This window comes from Calonectris borealis, chromosome 17 (genome assembly GCF_964195595.1).
Source record: "Calonectris borealis chromosome 17, bCalBor7.hap1.2, whole genome shotgun sequence".
Classification (NCBI taxonomy): domain Eukaryota; kingdom Metazoa; phylum Chordata; class Aves; order Procellariiformes; family Procellariidae; genus Calonectris; species Calonectris borealis.
Window position 1 is genome coordinate 3,736,294 of NC_134328.1, and position 14,119 is coordinate 3,750,412.

The window sequence follows — 14,119 nt, forward strand, 5'->3', positions numbered from 1 at the left end:
ATACGTCTGCATGAAACATTGGCCAACATTGTCATGCAGCATGTCACCCAGCCCTTAAATACCTACCATCTGATGGACTGGGATGGGGTGCCAAGGGCTGTCTTGTTTTCCAAGGTCATATATAAATATACTCATGTATATTTGTTCAGTGCCATGCCTGTTCTGCATTATTTTCTCTGTGATCCTCTATGAGCCAGCTCTGGGCTCCTGCAGCGCAGGTGCCAGTTCAGTGGGACCTTGCCATTAGACACACCAGTGGGAAGAAAAGCCAAGAGCTGCACCCGGAGATGGAACATCCCCAGAGAAATGGTTTGCTACCACAGTAAAAACCAGCTAATTTTACTGTGACACAACGCTTCAGCCGTGCAAACGAGGTGGTGCTCCCAACAGATCAGGAGATTAACGAAGAATTTGAAATGACTTCGCACTTGGCTGAGCAGCAGTCTCCCACACCTGAGAAGGAGGGAGACGCTTTCCCAGGTCTCTCCCCAAGGCAGCCAGCACAGAAACATTAGTGGTCCATGAAAGAATGGGGGTATCACTCTCAGCTGATAGTCCCCCTGGAAAAGCGTCCCCTTGAGTATGTGCAGCCAAATGAAAAACACCACCGGTGCTGGGGAGAAGCCAGGAATCACCTCCATGCCGTGTCCTCCCGTAGGACTGCAGCCAGGTTCCGTCTAACTCGGGAACAGAAACCTCCCTTTAACATCTCAAACAGTCCAGAGCATACAAAAAACATGTACTGAATTCTACCTAAAACTAACCACTGCTCCCCCTTCCCCCACCAACGCAAACAGAAGGAGGGTGCCTGTGATGCAGAAAGGCATGAAGAAACACCTTCATTTGTCACGTAATTCTACGCCATTCCGTGTCAGCACAACAGTGACCACGTGCTCCAGTGGCAGACACGGTCCTGGTGGCAACAGCATAAGAGTTGGGAGAGCCCCACTGATACAAGCTCTGCGCCTCCCATCCCGTGTAGGGCAGGGCTTTCAGAACTGGTGGTTACACTTGGATCATCCCATGCAAAATGGATCTGCTGCTTACAAACTTGACTTATCCCTCTTGATACCTAGTTATACTCCTGGCTTCCGCAGCACTCTGCAGCAATCAGGTCCATCGATACCTGCACTGATGTGCACAGGGCAGTGTATCTTCCCACCAGTGGCTCCTGAAAGGGGATTCCCTGCTTGATCCTTTATGCAAGTTCAGCCCCTTTTAAGTGCGAAGAGGAGAGAAACAAGAATACAAAGAAAAAGAAAAGCGTGGGAATGAGAACCAGTGCCCAGGGCAGGTGGCTCAGTCCTGGCATCCCAGCGGTTTTCTCTCCTTTCCTCATCATAACCAAGAGCATTACTTTGAGCTAAATGACATGTGAAACTGTTAGATGAGGTCCATTACAGCAGGGCTCTCAGCTAGTAAAGAGAAATGAGGAAATCGGAGAGTTTTGGTTTTTATTTTATTACTTGAGGGTCAAAGATCCAAGAGCTGATTTCAGTGCTGGACTGAGCAGCTGTAAGTGATCTGGCTCAAAGGGAAGAGCATCTGCTTCTGTTGTGTCTGGCTGCACGCTGAGTGCCTTCCCTCGCTGTGCAGAGGTTTTCCTTGGTGCATCTACACCACAGGTGCAGCAACATCAAGGCTAGCGCTGTGCAAACCTGCTTGGGTCCAGATGGGCAGTATCGCTGCGTGTGCAGCTCTGCCCCTCAGCAATGAGCCTTGCTACAAAATATCTTTTAAATACAATTATAATGCTTCCAAATGCAAGCTGGAGTATCTCAGCCCACTAATCCCTCACCTGAAGATCTCTACACTGGGGTCTGCTGAGCACTGCGGGCAGGTCCTGTGCAACCCAGCCCCCAGCCCAGCATAAACCTGCAGAACAGGGGAGGGAGGAGGGACATCCCTTTGCCCATGCTCTGCTGCAGCACAGGAGCTAGTTACAACCTTTACTAAGAGAGAAACACGTTAGGAAGAAAGACTAGCACAGGCTGTCCCACCTGGAAGGCTTCCCACATAAGGCAGGTAGGCAGCCCGCGGCCGTGTGTGCTATCTGGGGGTTCGGCTGGGCGCTGTAGGTGAAGCGCTGTTTTGGCTGGTGGCAGACTTAGCCAAGGACACAGAAGAAAGCGCGTTGATTCCCCGTGCCAGGGAAATCAGGTTTGCCCATCAACTCAGTGTGCGATACCTACCTAAGAAGGGAGAGGAAGGCTCTGCTTTGCGTGCAAAACTTGGGAGTCCTCCGACAGAAGCCCTGCAATCCCGCGCTCCAGGAAGGCTCAGCTCCCTTCCTTGAGCCTTCACTGGCTGCATTTTTAATGCGTCTCCTTAACAGTTTCCAACAGAGCCTGGCCGTGCCCCGCTCTGCAAGCAGGTCTCTGCAGGCGCTGATTTGCTGCAGGCTGAGGTGGTCGCTGCTGCCGCAAGATGGGCTGATGGTGAGATGGAGACAGAGCCTATGTAAAAGGCTGTGCTGAGCACCCTACGCTTGCCTGGCAGCCGAGGGAACACGGCAGCCAGGCCATACCAAACTGTGGCTTCTGGGGTGAGCAGCCCTGCACAACCCCTCTGGGCAGAGCTACGCTGCCTCCCGCACATGGTACCCACGAGGGACAGGGACCTGCCCTGCCCTGAGCCACCTAGGTGCAAGGCACCCCTCGAACATCCCTGCTCTCCCTGCACACAAGAAGCGCATCTCAAATACGCCAGGTCCTCCTCCTCACCAGGCTTCGGGAGGGAAATTCAGGCCAGGGAATGCACCCAGGCTTGTCCTCAAAGCCAGCATGCACAGGGCACCACGGGAGAAACACAGAGCAAAGTCAAAGAGAAGTTAAAACTTTTGCAAAGATTTTCAGAGGGCTTTCAAAGTCGTTTCCATTCATTCGCGTGACTGTGAAAGAGCTCCACTAGCATCAGCGGGGGAAACCTCAGGCTTCAGATTTTAAGACAATCTTGTGCTTAATGGGAAATGAGTCACGTCCACGTTTCTACAGGACAAGACGCCTCCTTTCACCGCATCTGCAGCAAAGGCCTCCGAGCAGTCTCTCAAGAGCAGGCAATTGCTTTAAGTCTCCCTGCATCTGAAAATAGTTTGGAGTGCCCACAGCTACACTCAGCAGGCTACAGCAGCACTCAGATTGCTTTGTCCTCTTCTCTGGTACAAAAGCCCAGAGATTTATGTATTTTAGACGAGGCATTTAAAGGAATGCCCAGTCGCATGCTACCAAGTACTCTGTGCGTCAAAAATGAGCCTGTAAATTCCTGGCAGCAAAGTTCTGCGAGCGGCATTTTCCCTTTGGTACCCATCGGATAAAAGCAAGAGCTGTCAGTCCTGAGCCTCTCACATGGACTCGCTTGTCCAAATTAAACTGAAAAAGAAATAAAAAATAAATAAAATTCTTTTTTAAGAACTGGTGATGAAAATAGTCGGCAGCGGCACTGCTGCGATTGCTAGTGTGCGATCTTTGATCTAACAGCAAGCCTTCTTCTGAAAGGAAAAGCCAATTTTCAGCTCCCCAAACTTCCCAGATACATCATTAGATAAAATACATGGCAAAACACAGTTTGAGCCTGACGTTTTTCCAATCTCCCTCAGAGTCCTGCATTTAGCAACTAGTAATCCAAAATTTTACACTATCATCTGGGTCACAGCAGGAATGTATCTGAGTTTTTTAGCACTTGAGAAACCCATGTTTTACATACTGCATGTTGTGTGCACACTCAGACTGGAGAAAGGCATTTTTTGGCCATATGGTCTCAGCTGAACCACCCATCGACTAAGTAAATGCAAGTCCTTTAAGCTAAACACACAGATGCACAACTGGGGACCTTCCGAGGCAGGCTTTCTCCTAGAATTCAGTGCTGTGTTGAAAAAGTCAGGTTTCATGCAAAGATGATAGCTTTCTAGCTGCCTACAGCCATTCACTGCCAGGACCAGATAGCTCAAGGGCTTCAGGGACCGTCACCACAGCGGTGTGCAGGACAGTGGTGCCAAGGTCTGCACAAAATAGGTCCCTGTCAACATATTAGAGGAAGCACAGGCTCTGCAGAGCACTTATCATACTGCTCCCTTCTGCCAGCAGTTAAAATAACAGGCTCTCCACTTCTGAACAGGCACCAAGATGCACACAAGCCCCACGGCACACACCTCCGGTGGCCCTACCAGCATCTCAGCAAGAAATGACCACGTGGAGAAGTCACCCTGGCCAGGGGAGGAAGAAAACTTCAGGTGGGAAACCTGAACACTTATCACCTCTGTGGCAAAGCCACACTCCACAGGAGTGATGCACAGGAGGATCACGGACTGACTGCCTGCTCAGCCGGGGGTTTGACCTTGGAGATGCAGAGCTGCACACCTATTTGACCTGGTGCCTATGTAGCTAAATCAAGGTTAACCTTCCCTGCACAAATGACCACATCGGCTAAGCAAAAGATTTAGGGCTGCACATAAATTGCGCAGTAGGGAAAATGGTTTGTAGGAGCAGGCAAGGATTACTTGAGAGACATGTTAACTCGAGTATTGACCCTGTGGAGCAGTCATGGATGCGGAGCAGCAGCATGGGAGAGGGAAGCTGTGGCCAGATGCACTTGTGGGTATTTGCACCAAAGCAGGTTAAGAAGTTACTGTGCTCCACCAAGCATTAGGGCTGACTACAGGACTTTCAAAGCACTGGTCTGCTTCAACCACTCATCACATAACCAAGTGAGCCTTATGTTGCCCATCCAAGCAAGCTGAGCCCATCTCAGCTGTAGGATAACAAGCAGTAGGGAAGGGTCGTAACTTCTTAATCTGCTACAGCTCGGTGCCCAAGAGGATGCACACTTCCCAGAGCACCCAAACGGATCAAGCAAAACTGACCGAAAATGAATCAGCAATGCTGTTTGGTTTCTCTCTTTCACCAGATTTCTCAGTAACAATTATTTGCATTATCTGTTTGAGTAACGGATGAATACAGCTTCCCTGTGCAACGCTGCCTCAGCACTTGCACGGAGCAGCAGGAAGCACAGGTTGTATCAGTGGAATTATGATTTTCAAGGTAATTGCCAATGATAATTGTGCTTTGCAAGGGTTATAAACGCCATTAAGAGAAGCTGGTGTACAGGAGAAAATGATGAAATAAAGCCAAGCAAGTGAAGTGCTACAGGTTTTCAAGATCTGCCAGACCATCTGCAGATCCGCAGGCAGTCAGAAACAGAAAAATCACAGACCAAAGCAAACTAGGGCACAAAGCCAGTGCCCTTCTAACCCCTGTAAACACTCCCACTGAGGACCAAAGGGGCTGAAGATCATTTAAGTTTCTCCTCTAAGCCCCCGCGACCACATCACCCTCAAATAAAAGCATTGACCCAAAGCCACCAAGCACAGCTGAGGTGTGGGGCACCTGGAAGGTAAGTTTTCTGAGGTGGTTTGCTTTGCTCTAAGCCACCAGGTTTCATTCCCTGACCGGTAGAGAGGCAATGGCAGCCCACAGAGCAGTTTTGCCTAATGCAGGAAAAAGGCTCTGCTTTTTAGCTCATGGAAAGCACCCTCAAAGAAACAGGGACTCCCAGTTTGAAAACAGTGGTGGGAGAGGGAAAGGACCCTTTTTCAGATGATGCAATGTCACAGGGAGAATTTGCACAGTGCGGAACTGCAGAAAGCCTCCAGTAGAGCAGAGACAGAGACTGTGGGAATGTCAGCCCTAAAACGTCTCTGGTGCCATCTAAACTAAAACATGCTCAGAGCCCAAAACCCCTCCTAAGCATGGGACCAAGCAGGTGCATGAGAGGCATGGGATGGAGACAGCAAGTTCTCCAGCTCCTGCTCCACCAGCAGCTTGTCCCCAGAGCGTGGTACGAGAAGGAAGGAGCTTTCCTCTACCACAGGCTCCTGCACGGTGGCACGTCTTCACGTGCAAGGTCACTGGGGACAGGCAGACGGGCTCACGGCTTCCCGATCCGCCCCACATCCAGAATTAGAGCAGCCGAAATGCCAGGCAGAGCTTGGCGGAGATGAGCTCCTGCCATCTGGGGAACAGGCTCACGTGCACGCTGCATGGGCAGCGAGAGCCCTGGGCCTTTCCGACGCCTGTGCTAGCACGCACGGGCTGCGTGCTCAGCTACCATGGCTATCAGCTGCTCACAAACCTCCTGCTGCCATTTGGCCTTGGCTGTTCTCAGGAGACCCAGGAAACCTGCAGCCTGAAGAAGGGTCTGTCTGAAGCCCGCTTGATCATTTGGGAACAACAGCCTCCAAGACTGAAAAAATACGATTTCTCCCTCCACCCCCAGCCTTGCTTACCCCATCTGACACAGGAACGGCGCTCAAGTAGAGAGAGCCCTTTAAAATTTGTCTTTGAGAAAACAGATTACGTTGAAATGTGAAGTTTGGAGAGACCAGCTCTGCAAGATAATCAGAAAAAGACACCATTTCATCAGAAAAAAATGTTTGTATTTGCATGGATAGTTCAATATGGAAATGCGCCTAGAGATACTGCCCAAAGCAGAAGGCTCTCCAGCAGGGTCTGCACCACTGACTCCAGGAAGGAGCCAGGGATGGGGGCTGAAATGGCAGAAAACCTTCACGAGAACATTTCATAATAACGGGGCAGACTGCCCAGCCCTGCTTATGCTTTCCATCACCTATCTCCCACCACAGTAATGCATGGCAGCAAATACCCAAAGGAGTTCTGGAAAGGCTGAGTAAAAGGTTTAGCAGAAAGCTCAGCCTCTATGGTCCCTGCAGTCACGCTCAAATCCTGTTGCATCATGACAAGGATCAAGAAAGAAGCTGTGTAAACAATGGAGCGTAGCCTGGGAGGGGCTGGTGAAAAGGTTTTCCCAGCACATTCAGAAATATTTGGCAGAGCTGAGAGAACACCATTGAGTAAATCTGGCAACAGAAATCCCAGGGAAAAGAAAAATCTTACCAATTTAACAGCATCACCTTCTAAAACCATACAGTTAACTCTGAGACCTGCATTAAAACCACCCTATGATTTTCCCCTCCAGTGCCCCCATACACGTAGGTAGGGCCTAACAACGCTCCACTGTCAAATCCATCTCTGAGCCAAACCATCTCAACTAAAAGTTCATCATGTACCTAGGATGAATGGGTTTCTATTGCTGTAAAGAAACCCAAACCAGGCTGGCAAACAGCGCTGTGCCGTGCCAAAGCAGAAGCCCTGTGCTCTGCAGAGCACGATGCGCTGTGTCCAGCCCCCAACGCCCATCCTCTCCAGCCCAACTGATTCAAATGCATTACTGTGCCTGTATTTTACAAATGAGCTAAAATGGAGTGTATTTCTAAAGGGACACTGGGCCACCATCTGCTCTACGATCAGGGAATCAGTCTTCTAATCACCTTTAAAAATAGCCATATGGAAACAGCCTACAAAGAAAACACCCGACACCCTGCATGGTTGCTAGTGTCCCATAGGAAAATCCGCATCAATCTTTCTGTCCTTCCTTCTCATTAAATACATTCTCAGCTACTCTTTCTATTTGCAGCCTTTCAGATCCTAAACAAGTACCAGAGGCATTTAAAGAAATAATATTTATCTTGTGCTGTCCAACCACTGTTCACCATACCCTGAGCGATGCCTACAGCACAGAGCCCAGCTGGCAGTGGACACTGCCCCCAAAATCACTCGTTTATTTATTGACCCTCCAGAATTCTCTCCAATTTTCCCACTCACCTGCCAGGCTACGCCCTAAAATCTACCTCAAGCCCCTTTCTCTAGACTGTGGGATGCTCAGACATCCCTAAAGGAACCGACACCTCCCAGCTTACACTGCTGCTGGTTAATCAGCCAACATAAGCAAGCGAGTAAAGTCAATGCAATGGGGTTTGCACAGCCTGCGTTCACACCTGAGAGCCAGAACACTCAAGGGTAACAGTTTTAGAGAAGATAGGATCGACAGCATTCAGCAAGCCCATCTTCAAGGGAAATCTACTATTATTTTGCCACATTTGACAAAATAAGGCAGTTTACAAGTAATACAGACCACACGTAAATACCCCGGTGACGGCGTCAGCAGCCACTTCGCACTGACGGGTATCTGCTCAGCAGCAAGGGGAATTCTGCTCCTCTGTGGCTTCACATTTTTCCTACTCACTTGATAATGAGTAACCATCAAGTCAAGAGGATATGCATTAACTCATAAGTATTTTACAAAACAGGAGAACAGCCAATGAAGAAAAATGATAGCTTTTTACCTATTTTGTTTAGAGGAAAGTTTAAGATTTTTAAACAAAAAAATGTTAAAGTTTTTTTTTTAAAAAAATGATTACGTAGTGTTGCAACAGAGCTCATATGCAAGACTTACACAGTAGGTCACCGAGTTTGGCTGACCTCAGCCAGCACTTCTAACCCTGCGAGCCAAATCCACAGAACGTGGTAAAAGAATGTGAGAGTTTGACACGAGAGGAAACATTTTAGTTGTTTACCATAAGTAATATTTTCAGAGGAGCATGGATTATTTTTACCAGTCCAACAGGACGAGAGCTTACTTCCAGCGCAACACAGCTGATTCACTGGTTAAACAATTTGCAGTTGGGGCACGAAACGTATCCTGGACAAAGCTTCTATAAGTAAAATAGTCAACAAGCCGCCTGCAGCTGGGAAATGCCCTGTTTTGGGAAATACTGCATCTCTGGATGAAGCATACTAACAAATTTTCAAAACCTTCTAGAAATACCGAAAGCCAGGCAAGCTGATTTCAATGGAGGCTCAAACAATATCCATCAAGGCTGTGATAGGAAATTAAACTTTTCATTAGATGTTTGGTGGACATTTCAACGTCCTCTACAGGTGATGGCCAGATGTCACCTGCTGGAATGTCATTTCATTCCATACTAGGAACATCTCTTAGAAGATGGTCAGTGGCAACAGGAATGCAAAACATGCTTCACTATCAGGTACCCAAGTGTGAAAAAGTAAACAGGAAGGCCATCGATCTCCTTGAGGGATTCCCCTAAAGAACGGAGGTGACATCTGCAAAAATGATGGGCTTTGAATTTTCGGAGAACTGCCATTTACAACAAGCGATGTGCAGAAATGCAAAGAGAGAACTGAAACCCTGCTCCAGCCGTGCACAACAGCTCTGACGCAGGGCTGGGCACAGGAGGAAAAGGCAAGCTCGTTGCGCTGGTGGGAGTCAAGAGATCTCGTCAAAGGATTAGCAATCAATACTACAGCCTAACAGCTCTGGGCACAGAAAGCCCACCAGGCACAACAAATGCAACCACCCATGCAAAAATGCCATGCTTGGAACAAGCACCCACTCACACCTCTTTTGGCAAAGCCCGATCACTTTGTCCCCTGTAAATGCCACTACTCGGAGCAAGTCTCATCCACATCGAGCCCGAGTCCTTGTCCATTTCTGCTCCATTCACACCAGGGTGCCAGGGGAGAACACACAAGCCGTTCATACAGCTAAACTAAAATAATCAGATTTTCTAGTCCAGTGAGCAAACTGAAGGCTCTGATCGTCCACCTCCTGAATCCGTACAGGAGTTCACCATCCTCTCTGTCCATGAACTCCATTTAGCCACCCCAAGTTTCAACTCTCCTGCCAACATTCACAATATGCCATCATTGCATAACCGCGGTGCCCCTCCCAACAGTAAGCAAACTATTCTTAAAACATATCAAGGTGCCTGTAATATCTGCCAGGGTTACAAGATACAAGTTTCATAGACGTGAGAAAATCCGGGAGCTATTTTCTGTGCACACACACCCCTCGCTACTCCCCCAGTTAAATTATTGTGCAACCACACACCCAGAACCATGCAGAAAGGTGGCTTTGGACAGGGTATAAGCCAACATTTTAAGACAGGGGTGTAAGAAGCAATTCGTGAAAAATTATTAAATCCCTTGTGGTGAATCAACAGCGCCAGACCCTCTATCAGAGCAATGAGCAGCACGAGGAAAAAATACTAAATAAGAACATAAAAGCCGCCACAGGTCTCATTTACACGGCTGTATTGCACTTCAGCACTGGGACGTTCACAGCAGCTCAGCCAAGAGCCTCTTGGAATAAAACAAAATACCATGCTGGGTCAGATCCAGGGTCCAGTGTTTTGTCTCCAGGAGCAGCAGCAGGAGATGCTGTTCATGGAGGGCACATGAGCCTGGCCACCATCAGCAGTTCAGTTTCACACTGATCCTTGGGGGACCTGCTGCTGGTCCTGAAAAGTGACCATTAAAAGCAAGGAAGCAAAGGGTAAGGCTATACCAGCTCCACAGAAAGATCTTTGTTCCATTCACAGTTAAATTACTTTCTTGAACAACCTTTTGTGGGAAACCTCACGAAAGTGGTCTGAAAACAGCTGTATCTGAGTGCTCAGTGCCACCCACCTTGCACTCCAGCAGGTCTGCCAGCAGGACTTCACTTCACAGCAGCTCCATCACCTTTCCCAGCAGACTGCACTGGTTCATGCACACAGTGACCCCATTCCACTGTACCACTAGGGATGCAAGTTGGATTTACCGGTTCCCAGGACCCCCTCTATTGCCCTCTCTAAACGGAGTGGGGCTGGCAACCTCCCAGTCCTTGGCATGGCAGCCCTTAGCAATAACACAGAGCGTACCCTGGCCAGCAGCTCTGCAATTTCATATTCAAGTTCCTGCAGTCCTCTGGGGCGCATGCCATTTAATCCTGGGCACTTACTGACATCCAACTTGTTTATCTGGTCAAATACTTCCTGGATATACCCTTGTATTTATATAGACAGATGCTGTATCCCTGCCAGTAGCAGCTACCAAGGGTTTCAGAGCAAAAGGTTGGGAGCAAACAGCTCCAACACAACCCAAATGAAAGCTGCTCCCTTGATTCAAGGCGACTGCCGGTGTGCGTTCCCAAGCAGGAGAGCTTACACAAGTCCTCTCCTTATTGCTCAGCCATGGAGCAACCACACAAGTGCTGCCCAAGTGCCTTCTTTCTTTACAGACTTGACTTAACAGAGAAGAAAAGTCCCATTCTGCCTACAAGAGCAGGATTACATGTTATTCGAGCTCAGTATTCCAGTGAAAATCTTCAGTAATGCTGAATGCCCTCCCACAGAGGCACAAGTCCAGGGGTGCTTCTGAATGGGCAAAACCACAGGCACTGTGTAATCAAGTGGTCACCAACCTTTACTACTGGTCCCCTTCCTTCGTTGCACTGCAGAGCAGAACAGCAAGAGGCTGAGAGCACTTGCCAGCTCTGTGCTCCTGCTCTGCATCCTATGACAGAAAAGGCTCTGCAGAGCAAGAACAGGGCTTGAGATCTCTGAAACATCAAACCAACCATCCTTCCCGGCACCTCCCTGCAAACCAGCATGCATACCGGACAGGGATGAGTCAAGCTCAGCTTCCGAGTCAGCCCTCAGAAGGGAAAAACAATTTCAAGTGACTCCGTGCCTGCCAGCTGTCTCAGTAACGTGACGCTCAAAACCCTGACTCTCAGCATCCAGGAAAGCACGCCCCACACACTGGAAGCCCACAGGACAGTACCTGCCTGAAAAAGGTATTTTGCTGCTCTCACATATTTAGTTCATCCCTTTGGCACAACCGCTCACCTGGTAACTATCTCAGAGATTTCACTAGTAATAAAGAGGACATAGGATGCAGCACACAAGTGCAAGCCATTAACAGAAACACATGGGACAGAAGAATCTCGAGATATGACAGGAAAAAACTGGTGGATGCCAGGTCTCAGCACACACATATAGCCTTTGGAAACAAGCTTCAGGCCAAGATCCCTGTGTTTTCCAGCCCCTCAGGCCAAACCAAGAATCTCCAAACCCTTAAGCAGGCATGACCATGCTGCCCTGGGGCAACACCATTTTCATATCTCACCTACAACCGAACCCACAGTAGGACAGTCAGACTGATTACATGAAATCAGTTAATTTTCAGACCAGCATGGCCTTGCTCTAAACAGCCCACAACTGAAGATGGAGACTCCATCCACCAGCAGAGAAAAGCCAGGGAGCTACGTCTGAGGACAAGCTACAAGTCCCTCCTGTCCCAGTTTGCACTTACATACGAGCATCCGAACACAGCGGCTGTTTGCATTACGGCCACAGCACTAACCATACTGGTTGGTGACTGTCCCAGAACTGGGAGAGGAAGAATTCCACCAAAGAAATCAGGAAAGCACATGACCTGAATGTGTCTGAGATACAACAGCTACTCCCTTTACTCCTTGTTTTAATACCAGGTTTCTGTTGATGCTCCCACCATTCCCACTCTTGCACTACCCACGCAGCTCAGAGTCAGAGAGGGCCCACAAAGCAAAGATGTTCTCATTTGGAGGTACAAGAAACACTGCTATAAAGCATTCAGGCAGATGCAGCCAGTTTTGTAAACCCCCTCCCAGGCTGGAAAATTTCACAAAATCCACCAGAAGACAGCTATGCTTTCTGTGATGGACAGCTACAACTATCATTGCCCTTGAAGAAGGGTTCAAGATCTATAACTTAATAAAATACAAGTACATTCAACGTATTTTATTACCTACTTTCGGTGCACCTAGTCTGCCTGATTTCCAGAAGCAGAGCATTGTACTGCCCAGGAATGCTTTCAAAATAATTAGTATCTGCCAAGACCACCGATCTATCACTCCACTCTCAGCACACGCAATGGGGAAGAGGATATGGATTGCTGAGGCTGCACCCCAGAAAGCCTCTCTTATTTTCCGAGCTCAGTGGGGCCACCCCCTTTCCCATGGAGAATCCCCATCAGGGAAAGGAGCTGTGCTGAGCCTTGTAGCGCTGTAAGCATAAACCAAACACATGGTAACTTTTCCGTAATGCTTCTCACTGCTGTAGAGCTTACTTGGATTCCCCTATGGAATTAATCCCTCCACAGTAGCAACGGTGGAACAGCAGCATTGGGTATGGCTCTTTGGTAGCACCTGCAACATAGCTTTGACCGCTCTCAGCAGCCTGCAGGCATGTGCCTACAAATGTGTATCAGTAAACACAATCATCCCAGGGGTGAATTTTTGTTCTTTAAACAAGCTGCGTTATTTAGGGATGCACTTTCACTATCAGAACAGTGTTGAAAGAGGCTGCATCACTGGAAGTATGACAAGTCGTCCAGGAAGTTTCCACAGAAATGAAGAGTCAGTTTGGCACAGGATGCTCCAAAGTCCTGAAGCCAGTGGGAGTAGCAGAGCTGAGTGCATTGTGTAGAAGCTGGCTACAATTAAGCACTTCTGAAAGTCTTGATGTTAACAGCCAGCATCCTCAGTCACAGCATCTGTGCACATGACTAATGGAAGACTGATACCTGCGAAGGCATCTAAAGAGAAAAACAAAACACAGTGCTGATCTGGATTGTGGAGACCAAGCACTTCGTTCTCATCAATTTAAGGCAAGATTACTTCTGCAAACAGAAGAGGTCCAGACCTTTACAGCAGAAATACAACCGAAACACAGCTTCATCTGGCTTCATTCTCAACTCTGGGATGGCACATCCCAGAATGAAGCACTCCATGGTGAGGGACAGCCACCAGATCAAGATGCACTGGCAGCCCGCAGGGGGCCCACGAACCAGCAGGCGTGGTCTTGTCCCATTTGGCCCCAGCAGCACATTTAGGCCAAACCAGTACTTGACAATCTGTATCCTCTCTGGAGGGCTGCTGTCCAAAAAGTATTTCCAGTTTCCTAATAAAAACCTCCATAAGTGCTCCTGGGCAGTGCCCTGCTTTTTCTTTTTCCCCCTCCTTTTTTTTTTAAAACATGTTGTATAGTTGTTGCTTTTTTCCTTACAGAAAGATTTATTGGAAGAAATCTCACAGCTACAAGCCCCTAAATCCTTTATTATATTTAAAAAAAATAAAAACCAAACACACCATCTCCATTTTATCTTTGCATGTCATTGTTCTAGGCCCAGAATGGGAACGATAGGCATTTATTCTTTTGTTTAAACAAAGCTCCAGTAAGCTCTGGCAGCCTTTACTATCTTTGTTTCCCCTTTCTAGATGTGTTATTTCATATGCAAGCATAAGACAGCTGAAAATGGATACGCTCTTCCAAAGATGGCAGAAGCCAGCAGCACCCTGCTAAGCCCACGCACCTAGGCTACAGGGAGGCTAAAAATTGCATGCCGAGCTCTACCTCCTGCCCCTGCCCCCTGGTCCCACCAGG

General features: G+C 48.3%; 1 protein-coding gene across 3 annotated transcripts in view; it reads right to left on the reverse strand.

Moving 5' to 3' along the window:
• The window catches only part of ACSS2 (acyl-CoA synthetase short chain family member 2), a 33,763-nt gene that overhangs the window by 15,665 nt on the left and 3,979 nt on the right, over positions 1–14,119 (reverse strand). The window lies entirely within an intron of this gene.